Here is a 17,624-nt window from a genome sequence, read left to right as displayed (position 1 = left end):
AGGAGCTGCACTTCATTCTGGAGTCAGGCAGGAGCATGAGAGGTGTACATGGAAGAATTTTCTCTGAAACGATCTACATCAAAAGCTTCCCCAGCCATGTACAGTGCTGTTTCTAGCAATCAGGCACATTGCTACATAAGACAATCATAACCCAGCTACTTCAAGGAGAAGGACTACACGCCAGTGAAGGCAGAAAAATTAAAGACATGATGGGAAGCCAAAGGAATTGCTGAAAGTTCCAGATTCTCTGATGGTCACGTGGAGAGCCATATCTGTGGATTAGAAATTATAAGGCTGGCCAGATAGCTCAGAGGACTAAAGTGCCTGCTTAGGCAGATCATAGGGACCAGGGTTCAATCCCTGACACCATAAGCCATGCCAGCTCTGCCCACCTGGGCAATCTGAGCAATTGAGAGTGTGCATGGTGTCGCATGCCTGCAATCTCAGCTCTTGGGAGGCTGAAATCAGGCAGATCACTATGAGTTTGATCTATGTAGTAAGACCCTGTAGACTCCTGTACTAAATAATATATATATATATAATATATATAAAAAATATATATATATATATATATATATATATATACTTTCTTTGCAAACCTTATATCCTCCAACTATCTGAAGGACAACATTGTATCATGAGTAAATAGGTAACACCTGATTACTAGAAGGGTTCAACTTACTTACTGAAGTTGAAGACTATGTGTACTCTAGGTCTGCCTCTGGAAAGTCACTGGCACTGACATCCCTGCATGCTGAAGGAGGGGTGTGGGAAAACCACTAGGCCTGCACAAATATAACTAAAATCTTTCCCTCTCTGTGAGAGATAGTCCAGTGATTTCCTATCAGTTCAATTAAATGATATTTAGGTTTTTATTATGAAATAGATGGCTCTCCATAATCTGGTATGGCCCCTGTACTGTCTCTGAACTTGTCTCCTACCTAGTATTCTCGATCTATGTCACAGTATAGTAGCCACAGTGGACTTCTTGTTTCTTTGACACGTATACCTCCATTCGTGCTTGTTGCTTTCATGTTTTCTACTTTCTAAAACTACTCTTCATGTCTTGAACTGGCTCATGCTTCCTGTTATGCAAGAGTATGCTCAGTTGTCCTTCCAACAGAAAATTCCCTTGAGCATTCCCTTGATCATGCCTTAATCATTTCCTACCCAATATTCTTTTTTTTAGTCTTGCTCTAGCTTTTCTTCCTGCTCTTATCTGTATCTTTGTTACTTATTTGAGTAGATATTATTTATCTCCCTTGCTAAAATGTGAGCTCTCTGAAGGCAGTCATTGTCTAACACCTATGAAATCCATTACCTAGAAGAAACCGTGCCATCGGACATGGTCTACATGAAATACTTATTACATAAATAAGTAAAGGAAGAATATTATCATTGATATCATTATAATTATACATAAATGTTCTTTACCGTGACTTTTGCATGGGCCACAGCTGGGTTATTAAAAATAAGGCTTAATCATTTCCTTTATTTTTTGCAACAAATTCCCTATTTCCCAAGTGGAAAAAAAAAAAGATGGCTTAATTAAGAAACAACACTCAAGTGGTGAACAGAGTCAAGGTTTGAGCTGGGACTGCTGCATTCTGGCTCGTGCCACTGTAACCAACCTGCTGTGCAGCACACAGTGCATGTGAGCACATTAGTGGCATGTCTCTTTAGCACAGATCGCCAAGTTAACAGGAAACTACGGATAACGCAGCTTGCAGCACGCTATTGGATTTGGGTCTGGATAATCTGATAATATTTTTCAGACACTTTATTTTTTCTTACTATGTGTCCTGGGCTTCAGTATATTTTACATTTAAAAGCCAACAATGATGGTTCTTTTTGGATGACTATCCCTGGGTTATTCTCGAACAAAGAAAGCTGGAAGTGCCAGGAAATTTATACAGCCCCAGGAATGCCATTTACAAACCATTAGTGGATATATGATTCAAAATCTTGCCCTTCCTTGGTCTCATCCTGGGGTCTCCTAGAGGCAAGCTGACTTTCTAGATTACAATTGTAATGCAAGACTGAAACCACTTGCTAGAGTTTCTCCTAATCCAGCACAACGTGCTGGGCATCATCTTTCTTGCTCTGTTCTTACCCCCCGACCAGCACCACTTTCCTATGATTTTTCTCTTGGAGCACTCCATCAGTGGACTATTTGTACATTATAGACTTTTGTTTCTGGTCTGATCATAAAAACTCTAACCCAAGATATTGAATCAACCAGTTCCTTCTGGTCCTGATCAGAGTATGATGGCCACTGCTGAACTGCTTTCTCCTGGGCATCTGTACCCTCCTCTCTATAAAGTTCTTTCCAGGCTTGTACTTGTGAGATACTTGCTCCCTGGAACCAAGGACTATGGGAGACTCATGTAGGAAAGTAACCTTGGATATGTATAAATTCTGGTTCCTTGTTCCATTAAGTGTATGCATTGGATTTGTTCAAACCATTCTGTTCCTACACTTCTGGCTCATAGAGAAAGGTGAGGAGGAAGGAGGTACTGAGTCACTGAGGCTTAGTTCACTCATCTATTTCTTGGCCCCTAGAGCTTGCTTTAGCTGCAGAGGCTTTCAGTGGGATTAACTTTACTGCAAAATAAAAACTAAAAGGCACAGCAGGTCTCTCCTTTCAAAGCAGGCTTGGGTTATAATGGAACTTCATGGATGCTTAAGAGCTTTGAAGAATGCATGCATTTTCCAACTCTGATGGCACTGTTTAATGGGCCCCATAAACACGACTCTACACTGTATCATTTCTGTCCCTGCAGTAGAAATCTTTTAGAAGTAGCATGTGTGTATAGTGTACAAGACAACTGTATCAGGCCACCAGGAGAAACCCTCTTCCCTGAGGTCTAGGTTGACAGATATCCCAAACATAGAAAGATTCAAGGAGGTACTGACTTACCTTTGTACCATATGAGACCTGAAAAATAAACACAGTTTTCAAGGTTCATCTGTAACCAAGGTAGGAAATTTCACTCTCAGATTCTTCCTACTGTACTTCTTGCTTAGGTCAGGCTTTGACCAGAATCCCAGGGGAGCATATAGTTGTATTTCTGACATGGAGTAATAGGAATAATATTACCCAGAGAATGAAGAAGAGATGTAGGAAGTCATTTCCTTCATTCACTAATTAGCATTATGACCTTAGAGGATTACCGCACATTCTCTGGGGGATAGTGCTTCCATCTGAAGGGTAAGATGGGAGTTTACTGTGGCCAAATACCCTATTAGTGTCCAGTGTTTCTAGGAACATTTAATAGTTTCTGGATCTGCCTCAGCACAGAATTCTGGGCAACAGGCCACACGACACTCACACCAAGATCTTATAACTTGCCTGCTATTTTACATGTCTTGTCGTAAAAACCTCAAGTTTCTCCAGAGGTAACACTGTCACTGTCAAAATGTTGAGAGGGGCCAGGTGGCCTAACAATTTTTGGAGGTTGAGATGAGCCGTAGAGCACCAGGAAAATCACTTTTCCCCAAAAATTATGTAATCATTTTATGAGAAAAAAAAATTGTTAAAGTAGATACAGTGGCCTTTCTTGGGTCTTAGGTCAGACTGCAGCTGTTGGTGCACATTCCTGTGTCTAGCCCTAGGAGGCCACCTATTGATCCACCACCTATGCAGCCCCCGGGTTTGCTGGTGATACGCATCACAAAGGTAGTCAAGACACTGCTTTTTTCTTAAAGTGCTCCGGATCTCTCTACCTAAAGACATCTTTTGTTTCTCTAAATTTAGCCACCTAGTTTGTACTGCAATATTGAAAGGCTTTAATATTTATCTGTGTTATCTGTCTCCTTCTTCCATACTCTAGGTTATGTGCACCATAAAGGCAAGGAGAGGTCTTCCATTTGTTGTGCTTTGAAATAATATGTGGAGACTGGCCTTGGTTAAAAATTATGGACTTCTACTTCTGGTATTGTAGTATTGGCATGCATTCTATTCAGTCATCGTAGAAGAAATAGAAAATACAGAGGGATAAATAGAAAATTCGGCAAATAAATAAAGACTTTTATTTCTGCTTTTTCTAGTTAGTCTCTGAATGTTCTTGGGCAAGTTGTTGGAAATACTCAAGTCTTGGCTATTTTTTATCTGTGAGATGATTGCTTTATGTGTCAAACTGAATGGGTCAAGAGATTTCCTGATAGCTGAAAAACATTGTTTCTGCTCTCTGTGAAGTTATTTCTGAAAAAACGATCAGTATTTGAATCAGTAGACTAAGTCCCAAAGATTGACCTTACCAATATTGGTGGATACCATGCACTGACAGACTAGAACAAAAAGTTGAAAAGGCAAATTTATTCCTTGTTAAAGGTGAGACACCCTGTTAGTCAGTTTTCTTATCACTGGGACCAAACACGAGAAGCTTGCAATTGAAAGGAGGTGAAATGCATTTTGATTTTTGGTTACAGTCTATGGCTAGCTGGCTCAAGGGCAGAGACAATTTTGTAGAGAAGCATTGTGGAGAAAAACTATTTGTGTACCAGTGCCTGGAAGTGGTTGGAGACAGGAGGATCCTGGGAAGGATGCAAACCCTTCTGGGACCCGTCCCCAGGTACACATCTGTATTCAGGGCCCACCTCCACACAAGACAACTTGTTGGAGATGCCCACCAGTAGCGGATGGACCCAGTGTTCCTATCAAACAATCATCTTCCAAAGCACCCTATTCTGAGCACAGGGGAGTTGGGGGTTGCGGGTGCTGTCTAAACCATAACACATTTTTATCTTCTCCAGCTATGGACATAGCACTTCTAGTTCTTGAGTAGAATTTACACAGCCACCCATGGACATAGGAGTTCCACTCATGAGCTGGCTTTCAGACATCATAAGCTTTCTTGTTCCTCTAGCTGTCAAACAGCAGACAATGACATTCTTGTCTTCCATAACTATGCCAGCCATTTGTATTATATGTGTCTCATATATCTCCTCTTAGCTCTATTTCTCTGGAAAACCCTGATTGATTCATAACATAGTAACTCTATCACTTCACTTTTATGGCTATTCAAGAGTACAGAAACTGCATGTAGGAAAACAAAACTCACTGGGAAGTCTCTCCGCTCCATCTCTTTTACCAGTACTGAAACAAACAAACAAATAAAAAAAAAAACAAAATAATGTTTAGAATTTTTACCTTAACTAACTCTGTATGCTGATGTCTGTGATCTAAGCAAATGCTTCAAGGACAGCAATGTGTAATACAAAAACCATGGTTGAATAACTCTCATCTTGATGTTTTAAATGTGTACCATTTCTAACGTCTTATCAACTATTATTATACTCTCTTTAAAATAAATTTTTAAAAAGGTGAAAAAGATAAGAAAAAAATTAAGGTTTATTGAAAGCAAATATTAATATTCAGTTATCTGTCCAATCTTGCATAACTGTATCTGTTAATCTGAGCAACAGATTTAACAACAAAAATAGATAATATATCAACAATAGGATTGTTAGCTATTCCTGTTATAAAAAATCTGTAAGACGTGTATTGTTGTATGTTAACCTGCTTCTGTCTCTGTTTCTACTTTTTTTTTTTTTCATGGCAAAATATATTTACTGAGGGAAAGAAAGCTGCTGTCTCAGAGAGGCACAGAAGGGGGGCCCAAACAGATTGCCCCCCTGTTTTTACTTTTGTTTTTACTCTCCAAAATAAAATGAAATAAAATTTAAAAAATAAATAAAAGCTTTGCAGCACAAAACAAGCACACTTGTGCTAGCCCCGCCCCTGGGGCAAGCTGAGATGGTGATTGAGACTGGGCTTGGTGACGTGCCTGTAATCCCAGCTCCTGGGCAGCTGTAAACAGGCAGATCACTACAAGTCCGATCTAGTAGTGAGACCCTGAACACCCTGTAGAACCTTCCCTAAAAATGCAAAAAATAAATAAATAAAAGTCAAAAATAAAAAACAAGCACACAAAACAAAACAACACGCAAGTTCTCAAATGATACATATACTAGAACAACTTCAGCAGAGCTTAAGGTATGGACACGAAATCCTTCTTCCATAGAAAGCCTGTCACTGTGAAGCCAACAGACCATCACAGTGAAGCAGAAGCTTGTGCTAGCAGAGCTTCAGGATCCAGGAGTCTTGGAGATGAAATGAGAGACAGCAGCTAGATCCCTCACCCAAAGCAGTTACTTCCCTGCTTTCCATTCACAGTCACCCACTGTCACAGCTCTGTCACCGCAGTAATAGACCAAAGTGGGACCACAGCTATGCCCACAGAGAAAAGAAAGCCATCTAGGAAAGTAAGACGGATGCATGTGATACTAAATTTGACATATGCCCCACCATATGGTGTCTTTTCACCGATTACTTCCTTCTATTGGAAGGCATTCTGATAAAGAGAAAAATATTACCTGCTTTTCTGGTTTGCACATTATTATTATTATAACTTAAAATAATAATGCACCAAAGCCTCATTAAATACTTAGTATATTTTAAGCAACTTAGTCAGGAGCTTGGTAGAAAACTAAATGTGGAAAGGACACGCTGCAGGAGGAAGTTTTATATGTGCCGTAAAACAGAGTGTACAAAGTAGACCGCGATGACACCTGTGAAGGCAGAAGTCCTGTTCAAATTAGGGAGCAGCTCATGGAGAACGGCATGGATTATTGAGAATTACACACAGGCCAGTCACAAAGGTGACCCCACGCTGTGTCAGGGAGTGCCTGGGCTTTGTAAAAGATTTTTTTTTATGAACAGATAGTGCCGCTGTAAGTAGCTGACAGCAATGGAGATTTTGTTTCCATTTTTTCTGTTTTTCTTCTCTGGATTATAGGAGAATGCTGTTTATATGTTCCCTCAAAAAAAAAAAATTGAATTGCTTTTTTAGTCATCAGTGTAGACCAAACTGTGCCAGAGGTCACCCTCACTGTAATACAGGAACTGGAATGAAACTAAATGCTGCTGAGTCACTCGAGAGTGGATAATCAAAGAAGCTTTGTTGTGAAGGTGATGTTTCCATGGCTACTGGAAAGATAGGCAGGGAGATGTCAATTCAGATGAGCTAGGTAAGGCCAAGGCATTCTGTTGAAGACACAAGCATAACAAATGCAGAGCAGCATGAGGCTTCAAGAATTGTTTGTTCATTCCCCAAATAGTTATTGAAGGACTAGTACCAGGAATCAGACTCGCAATCTCATGCTTGCCAGGAACTATATCCCTAGTCAGCTATTGGAATTTATCAGTGAGCAGCACAAAGAATCCTTCCGTGTGAGGAGACATTCTGGCAGAGAATGCTAAGTGTTCAGCAGTAGCTACAGCCTCTGTCCTATTACAGTTGATGAGTGAATCAGTGCCACAGTGAACTGCATCTCACTGGCAGGTAGCCTCCATCAAAGCATGATCCCGATCCCATGTAGGCCGGAGGCCTGGGTGTAGGATGACATCCAACGTGGACGGATTTGGGAAGACTTACTCCACCTTGGCCCAGTACAAAACCACAGGCTTCTGTTACCTGGGTGTGTGTGTGTTCACCCTAATACAACCCACTGAAAAATATCCGATGACTGAGGACAGTGGTGTCACAGAAGAAGAGACTTGAATTAAAGGACCAAGGTCTGGTGTATCCACTGGTTCTAGCAGTAACTAGCTTTGCAAATTTGGACATGTGTGTGTTTTCCCATTGATTCTGCTTTAAAAGTCTTTCTATCTGACAGTATTTACGCTTTCTGTTTCATAGGGTTGTGGAAGTAAAGAGGTAATTTACATAAAAAACTTTTAAAAACTTTAAGTGTACCTGAAGAATATAAAGATTACTCATTTATGTAATCCATCTAAATCATCAATTCTGTTACCAGATTTTCTTTTCCCTTTTATTTCTCTTGTGGGTACTGGAGATTGAATTTGGGGCCTTGGACATTCTAAGCAAGTGCTTTACCATGGAGCTGTTTTCCAAGCTCTACATTTTATTTCAATCTGAGGAGAAACATCCCCCTAAGTTGCCCAAGTTGGCCTTCAACTTTAGTTCTCCTGCATGAGCCCCAAGTAATTGGAACAGATTTTCTTTAACTTTTTTCTTCTTGTTAATAGTTTCTTTTTACTAGGGTAACTTAAGAAAATCTCTAGTTCCTTTTCTTTGTAATGACATCATCTTTTTTTTTTTTACCCTGAGAATGTAATATGATGGGATATTATCATGGAAAATATGTATACTTGTGGCATCAAACCTGACTGTGACCTCATAGTGTTTCTTACAGAATTTACCTAGCTGGTGTCAATTCACATGGCATTTTCATTCTAGCTAGATAGTGTCACAACTTAGCAAGCACATGCTGCCTTCTACAAGTGGTGGGTGTTCTCATGTAGAGCTAAACTCTTCTGGAGATTGCAAGTAGAAGAAAAGTAGACCTCTTCTACTCTGTCCTCTTTCCCCTTAGAGATAAGAAAAGCAAATGACATATTTTGTTTCCTGATGTGATAAGTCTATAGCAAAGGGAAGAAGAGAATCCCGAATCTGACTCTAGCTCATGCCCTGTGCCTATTCCTGTTAGCACTGCTATTGACTGTTACTTTCTTTACTGTTATTTTCTCAGCATCCTAGCTTGAGATTCCTAATGCTCCTTAAAATAGAAAAGAATTGAACACTCAAAGCCTAATATGTCCCTTTCAAAGTCTGGGGTCACAGTCACGTGAGAGATGTACTAAGGAAAGCCTGACTGGAGCAGCACAACGCATGAAAAGATTTTTCTCAGAGAAACACTTCAAAGCTTTAAAGCTCAGAATAGGAGCTTCAACGAGGAATGTGCCCAGGATTCAACTGTAGCACAGATAGGTGAGTCTTCTCTTTAAAAAGTAAGGTGAAAATGACATGTAGGCTCTTGACCCGTAAAGAATAAGTGTTAGGTCTACTTTAAATGCTTTAAATGTGTTAACTAATCTAGATCCTAGAATAAAATTGCTAGGTTATCTCCAATTTACACCTGAGGCAAACTAGCCAAGGACACTATAAATAAACTTTCCAAGATGACCAGCTTGGAAAATGGAATGGAAACTGAGGGGTTCAGACTGCACAACCTAAGGTCTCCTTCATCTCTCCTTTGACGTAAATTTTATGTGCAGACTTTTCTGTGCAAACACTGATTGCCTTTTTTTTGTATGAGGAATGTAATACAAAATCATTGAGCTCACATTCTCTCTAGTTTCAGCATGTTCTCCAACTGGGAAGGACAATGTAGTCCTGTTAAGGAGTTACAGGATAAAATTAACGGTGCTGTTTTTCTTGAGCCAGCAGTACCAAGGCCTTCTAAGAAGGAGTTTGTGACATTCTGTAGCGCTGTCTTCTTATTTGTTTCTCTTAAGAAATCTGAGATGTTGTTCATCATTAATCCCGCATCACAGTGAACCTTGTTTTGTGCTCAAAACAAAAGCAGAAAATTAAGCTGTTACACCAAAATACCAGCTGGAACAACACAGATCTAAGAGCCCCATATCCATACTTGGTTCCAGTCCTGCAGACGTGTGGATTCCAGTGTTGGTCATGGGAGTTTGTAGCTGAAGACCCACGTGGAAGAGAAAATGGCAAGCAGTGAGCTGCCACTTGTAGCAGCACTCAAAAGTACTGTTTGCCAAGCTCCCTTGAGAAAGGAAGAATGATGACAATGTAAGTGTTTTTCTTATTCAGGAGAAATACCGCTTCTAAGTAATGGTGGGCTTGCATTGCATTCAAGTAGAAAAAGAAGCTGTAAGCCAGCTGGTTCTTCCTTACTCCTTCTTAGCAGCCTTCCTATAAGGCTGAAGAGTGTCTTTCCTACTGTGGTCTCCATTTCCTGCTCCACATGATGAAAGAGTTTAAACTAAGTGATTCTGATTCTGTCTTGGTTTGTTCTTCCATTGTTCAGTTCTCAACTTGGAGTTTCCACATGGCCTTGCACATACCAGCAGGACCACAAGATGCTGAGATGTCATTTGGACAGGAAGCATAAGAGCACCAAGGTCCATGGGCCAGCTCTGTGCAGATCTTTCCTGAGCTTCACCATATGATCCCCACACTTGTGGAACATTTATCCTGTCTGGTTTCCTCACACATGCATGGAGGAAAGCCTGGAGTTACACAAGAGTACCATAGAAATAATTGGACTGGGGTTGACAAGCAAACAGTCGTTCAGCCAAGGGACAGGGAAGTGTTTCTCCTCAGGGAAGGAAACAATGCACTGCAATCATGGGAGAGAGGCAGGCATTCACCACTCCTGCCACCCTCACCAAAGGAGGTCAAAGAGTTATGGAGGTTGTGCTGATGAGCAAGACGAGAAGTAATGAGGCTCGGGAGATGAAAGATGGAGGGCAAAGCCAGCCAAAGTATGTTCTCATGAATAGGATATTATACCAGGGAGAAGCAGGGGAGTATCCAAAGAGACAGAACTTCCATTCATTGCCAAATGCTGACTGAACATCAGCCAGCCAAGGGACAGAGCGTGAAGCCTTCTGGCGAACCTTTGGCAAGCCATGATTAGATAGGACTTTGAGTCTTACTTGTGGTTCTCGAAGGTATCACGAGCCTGAAGGTGGCAGTTAAAAAGAATGTGATGGCAGACAATCACGCACAAGGAATAGCATGAAAGTTTTGGCAAAATGCAAATAACCCCATGCCCCTTCCAGCATGCAGGGAACCACTAAGCTGGGAGCATCAGGTAGTAGCAGCAAATGGGCTACAACAAGGTGAAAGTCTTCTGCAATGAATCAAAGGGCAACAGAGAAGTGCAATTTTTCATATAGAGCTTTAGCATGACTTTCCTGAGCTGTGCTACTTGCAGGTAAATTACTTAGGTTGGCGACCCCTTAAGTGCCGTGTGAAAATTAAACACCTCTATTTCAAAAGGAGTTAAAAAAAAATAGCTAACACATATATACATGTATACACACACACACACACACACACACACACACAGAGTCCTCAGTAGTGTGTGTGAGAAGCCTCTTGCACTGAGTGATACAAGGCAAATAACTTCCATTGCTCCTCCAGAATGGCTGAAATTTATTAAAGTGAGAACTTCCTGGGGCATTCGTGCCTGATCTCTCCTTTGAATATTTACAAATGCTAGCATCAAATGTGTATCTACTGAATGCAACTATAATTGTAGAATTCTTTGTTTGTTTTTGCGGTACTGGGATGTAGAATTCTTAAGAACAAACTTTCTGAATAGTTTTGAAATACATTTGGCAGGAGGCCCTAGGGAATGACACAGCAAACTTTTCTACTTATTTCATAACCTGGTTTATGACAATGAGTTGATCTCTGTGCTGTTTCTCCTTTTATTTGTCTATAATTCCCACATTCGGTGTCCTAGGCATTGTCAGTACTCTCAAGTGCTTTATCTAACTTTTCGAGGGAAAGAGGGGTTTTAGGACTCCTTGGTAATATTAGATACAGCTGATAGGATCTTAGTTAAAAAGTGGAAGAGTAGAGCTCCATCAATGCATAAAAGGTAATACCAAGAGTTTATGAGGTTTAACTGTCATTTAAAATATCATAATTTGTCTTAAAAATAACTATTTTCCAAAATTATAGGAAAAAGTGTTTGAAGACTTGCACAATGGATTCTCTATTTTCTGTTGTTCCTTATTTCAAGCTTTCTCTGGCTGAAATCACTTCCTCTGCCTGGTTTCACTGTCTTTCACTTTTATTTGAATTCCAAAAAGCTAGGCCTCCCAGGTTCTCATCTAGAATTTTGATAAAAACCACAGGAGGAAGATTCAGCTGCTAGACCTTACCACCCACTTGGCGCACACACTGACTTGGAATTGATGTGAGGGTTACAAACCTCGTAAATTTCAGAGGCACACCCAGCCTAACTCTGAAAGTGCTGCTTGAAACTAACGACCTACAAATCTGTGAAGTAGATATGTGTCTGTGTAGAATGTTTTGTGCTCCATAAAATACTTTTGTAAAGAAGGAATGAATTCCCAAATGCATTGAGATCTACACTGAATATGGATTGTAGCATGGCACTGTGATTGGTCGTCAAGCTATGACCTCATTCCTGTATTGGCAGATGTTTGTGTGTCATCATTCAGCTGTCTTCCAAAGATATTACTAAAATACTGAGAAGTTAGAGGTTCAAATCTTCATTTTATAAATGTTAACAATGATGTACACAAGACTCAACACCAAGGCCAAGTCACTGGACTTCTTTCAGTCCTGTGCTGTTTCCACACTGCTTCTGTGTAATTCCACAAACACCCATAAATCTGAACACCATTTCTGAATGTCGAGAGCATCCAGAAACATTGCACAGAGTCTATCAAGTTCACGCAAAATTACAGTGGACATTAAATCTTTTGTGGATACAAAGAAGATTCTGGGAAATCTATACTTAGGGTCAAAATATCCTGTGTTCTAGCATGCCGAATAAAAGAACCACAGACTATGAATGAGGATGAACGGCCAAAGGGAGAAAAAATACTGACTGCCAGTCTTTGAAATGGTGACTCAGAAATTAATGTCACATGCCTCAGTAGAAAGACTCCAGTGTGCACCCACTATTTTCGGAGTACTCTATTTTGCTATCAGAAATGCTTGGTACACCGACGAAGATGCTTGGGTTACCTTCTTAGGTGATGCAGATATGGGCTCAAAGCAAAAATGTAGTGCACCATTCTCAAAACTCTAATGCATGTTTTGCTGAACTCAAGCCTGGTTTTTCAACATCAGGGCTTTGATTTCTGCAACTGTTAAAGCTAGGCAAGTTCATCTAAATGCCTAAGCTTAGTAAAAAGAAAATACTATTACCATTTTCTTGATGGAATTAGTACATTCTTTCCCAAAATTTTAGAAATTTTGTGAATAAAATACAGGATAAATGATAAAGGAGAGCAGAAATTTTAGTAAGATTTCTTTTCCATTTTAATGCCCTTAAGCGGTAGATACACAACAAGTGGGAAATTGTTTCTGAATGCAATTCACTGCCCACACACTGACATGCAATCTACCTTAAGGTAGTATACCTACCTTAAAATGATATAAAAATGCCCTGGTAGAATCTAATTACTCATTACTGATTGTTCTTTTTTAAATTTACATAATCAAAATGCAACATTTGAAATATTTTTTAATGGCTCATAACTTTTTGAAGAGGGACAGTGATGTTTTTGTTCCAATTTTCAATATTTTTATTTTTAGATTTATAAATATTAATATAATGGTCCTTTAAATGTTTACAGTATCTATTTATGTCCCACTACCTTTAATGCATAAAGATCATTATTATTTATTTATAAAGTTTATTATAAATTTTGCTGTACAAGGAAACTTAGAGCTCAATGACATTATCCCATAGGATGGAGAGCCAGTGATATAGGTTAAAGGTGCAATGCCTGCCTGGCAAGGGTGAGGTCATGAGTTCAATTCCCAATACCAAAGCAAAAAGAGGATGGGCAGGTTTTGTTACAAAATACTACCTGGCGAAATTTTCTCTTTTGAATAACTGTTTAGATATAGTTCCTCTCCATCATTAGGACTGTGCTGCTTAGTTATTGAAAGTAGTGTTTGTGAAATAAATTTGTTTATTATGTATTTAGTACAGGATCTACAGGGTCTCACTACACAGATCAGACTCACAGTGATCTTTACTGTTTTACAACCTCCAAAGCACTAGGATTACAGGCGTGCTACCACGCCCAGTCTCATTCCCCAGCTCAACGCCCCACTGGGGTGGGCCAGCATGGCAGGCCCGGGATCGAATCTACTGTCCCCCGAGTCTGTCTAAGCAGGCGCTTTAATCCTCTGAGCTCATGTTTGTGAAATTTAAATGAGGATTTCAATGGACTGTGGCTCAGCCTGAGAATTAATATACACGATCAATCTCGCCACACTCAGAGTCTAGAGCGCTACTTTCTCTTCATGTTCATCTCCTGATTTTTGACAATTTCCAAATACCTTCTGTCAGTTTTAACCTTTTGACGATGCAGAGGGGATATGGATAAATTCTGACTGCAAACTTATCGTACCCCATATTACTGCTTGCAGGTGGTTGCTACGCTTATAAAGAACACAGTAAAATATTGTGCAATTATATTCAGCAAATTGATGTCATAACCCTATGTATTTATGGCATTATTTTTTCAGGTCAGTCATCTGATAGAATTATATAGAATATGAATATTTTAAGCAGATATAAATAAAAAAGAAAGTAAAAATTAATATTTTATTACTTTATTTGGTGCAAAATGTAATCTTTGCCACATGCCATCAACATAAAAACTATCATAAATGGAACACAACTATTTTATGTTATTTTTATTTGGATTCTTTGAAATCAAATGTATAGTTTGCATTTAGAACAGATCTCAAGTTTGACTGGTCTTATATAAAATGTTCAGTTGCCACATCAGCACAGTTATGGGTAACCTCATCTTTGTTTTAGTTTTTTTTTTTTTAATTTTAGTACAAGGTCTACAGGATCTCACTCCCTAGATCAGACTTGTAGGGATCCGCCTGTGTTCAGTCTCCCAAGCACTGGGATTACAGGTGCATCCCACCACGCCTAGTCTCAGCACACCCTGGGGGGAGGGGCATGGCAGGCCAAGCATTGAACCCTGGATGCTGCATCCACCTAAGCAGGTGCTTTAATCCACTGAGCTGAGAACTTCCCTTGTGCTCTTGGGATCCCCCAGACCAAGCCCAAGCCCAGGTCCAGCAAGTGTATGGGAGAGATTCCATACTCCCCTTTGCCAGCTGGACCCCTCTGGACCTAGCCCAGGCCCCAGCGTGTGATTGACAACATCTGCTGTGCTCTTGAGACCGCTCCACACCTCTGTAACCAGCCCAGGCCCAGCTCATGAGTGACAACTTTCACCATGCTCTCTAGACCCCTCCAGACCTAGCCTGGCCTGGCATACAGGCCTGGGTTGAAATGGTAGCTGAAGTCCCTGCAGAGAGACTAGGGGCCAGAACCACTCAACTAATCCAGGAGCAGAACATCTTGCCAGAGAGGCACAACTGGTTCACTTCCAAGGGTTGCAGCAGGAAAAAGCTGAGCACAGCAGCCAGACCCAAACCAGGCACAACTGGATGAATTCACACTTCATAGATCTGCACCCAAATATCAGTAGGTGCTAAGGCTATAACTGTACCAAAGCTCTACACCAAAGGTCAGAGGACAGTGTTATACAAAATGACAAAGAGAAGGAACAAAATGCAATCTCAGACCCCAAGCCCACCCCCCAAAAATGCGGAAGACACTAGCACAGAAGAAATTGGGAATCCCACAGCTAAATGTCTGAATTAATAGTATCTGAAGTAAAGAAACAACTGCAGGAAAGTATAGAGGAACTCAGATCAGAAATAACCTCTGAAATAAAAAAAAAAGAAATCTCTGAATTAATAGCGTCTGAAGAAAAGAATAAAATGCAGAAACATAGAGGAAATCAGATCAGAAATAATCTCTGAAGTAAAAAATTTAATAACCGCTTTTCAAGAAGACACTGATAAAAAGATAGAGGAGATTAGAAAAACTATGGAATCCTTGAATAAGCAATATAGGAAAGAAATAGATTGCATGAAGCAGAGTCAAAGAGATGTAGAGGAGCTTAAAATCTCAATCACAAGCTTGCAGAACCGTTTGAATGAAAGTGAAGATAGAGTTTCAGATCTTGAAGACGCTATCACAGCTAGTGAAAAGGTAAGAAAAGATTTCTTAAAAACAACTAGGATGCAGGAAAAAATAATTCATCACCTGCAAGATGATGAAAAGATGAACAACATGAGACTAATAGGCATCAAGGAGAAGGAAGGAGTCAATACAAATGGCATAAAAAGAATATGGGCAGAAGTAATAGCAGAAAACTTCCCAAATATGGGGAAACAATCTAACATTCAGGTAACTGAAGCACACAGAACTCCAAGTAACATCAACCCAATTAAAAACAGACCGAGTCCTATAATAGTCAAGATCCCAGAAATCCACTAAGCTATTTGGCCAGCCCTAAATATGGTACTGGAGATTGAACTCAGGATCTTGTGCTTGCCCGGCAAATGCTCTACTGAGCTATCTCCCTGGTCCTGTGCTTTAGTTTAAATAAGTGTTTTGAGCTCATTGTGATTGACAAATAAGGATAAAATAATTCCTGGAGTGGTAAAAATAGAGTGAAAATGTCTCAAGATGTGGACAAACAAGATCACTAGTTATCCTTAATGTATTTTAGATTTGGAAAAATGTTTACTAATTCCTATGATAATTGGAAGAAAAGAAACTTTATTCTGATTTTACAAAAGTAGTTTCTTTCCTTGTATTTCAGAAGATCTATAAGAGAGAATACCAATGCAAACCAACTGTGTGGTTTCACCTGAGAATGGACTCAAAGTAAGTAAACCGAAGAACAAAATAAAAGATAGATAATGTGACATTAGGAGATAGATGGTTGGCAAATGGGCAGGAACTGAGAGATGGAGGAGAGAGGGAGAAAAGAACCTTAAGAGAAATAGGCTATCTGTATGTGTACACATTACCCAAAATGAATAGACCAGAAGCATGTACTGATGAAATTTTTAGCCTAAAATTGAAGATTTTGTGATGCTATACCAAGGATTAGTCATGCTCATTGTTCTTTGGTTATTTATCTCTTTTTCCTACTGCTAATTATACCAATGATTTAATTTGGGGGCATCTATCATTTAGGTTTCAAGAAATAAGGACTCATATATCTATTATAGAGTTCAGGTACTTTGACTAGATGTGTCTTCATAATGGGAGTCTAGATTTAAAAGCAGATTGTCTATCAGGACTACAATACAGGATGGATCTAGGTGTGTCCCCAGCCCCAGGCACTCATGTGGGGGTAGGATTTTCAGAGGTTGCTGAGTCTCGAGTTTGTGATTGATTCATGGTCCAGTGCTGGTATTGAGGGTGTGAATGCTACACCCTAAGGCATGCAGCCTGCACACAATATAAGGGAAAGAAAGAGTCTTGTCTTTGTCAGTTTTGCTGTCTTCAGCTGCCACGAACTCTTGCCCCTCTGCCATGTGACATTCTGCCTTGAAGCCATTTGATTATGGACGGAAACCTCTAGAAACTCAAAGTTAAATAAACATTTCTCTTTTTAACTTTAGGTGTTGGGTATTTTTGTCTTAGCAATGAGAAAAATAACTAAGACAATGACACATGTATTATATATAGTAATATATCATGGAATATATGATCACGATATACGGTAAAAACTTAAATGAAAAATTTTACCACAGAAAAAGACACATTGTCATTAATTCCACTCAAAACACACCTCCTCCCTTGGAATGCATTTATCTCATCATTCTTGCCTCTTTCCTCCGCAGTTCTGGCACTCTTTTGTGAATGTCTTTATGAAATATGGTAGCATGCAGTGAATGGGCTGCCCAGAGCCATCCTACGGAAAAGCAGGCTTATGAACATTGCAGTGCATCCTCATCCACCTTGTCACCAGATCAGCCACCATGGGACTTCAGGCTCTTATGCAAAGTCAAAATGAACATACGACATCAATGCTTTGGGTCAATTTAAGACAATCAATCAATCAAGACAGTGAAACTAAAGATATATATTCTCTCCATATTTCTGGTTGTAAACCAAACTGTATGAGAACCGAATTAAATTGCCCCAAAAGGCCAATATTGAACCTAAGCATTGAATTT

Source organism: Octodon degus, unplaced genomic scaffold (genome assembly GCF_000260255.1).
Source record: "Octodon degus isolate 3935 unplaced genomic scaffold, OctDeg1.0 scaffold00128, whole genome shotgun sequence".
NCBI lineage: Eukaryota > Metazoa > Chordata > Mammalia > Rodentia > Octodontidae > Octodon > Octodon degus.
This window is presented reverse-complemented; position numbering follows the sequence as displayed.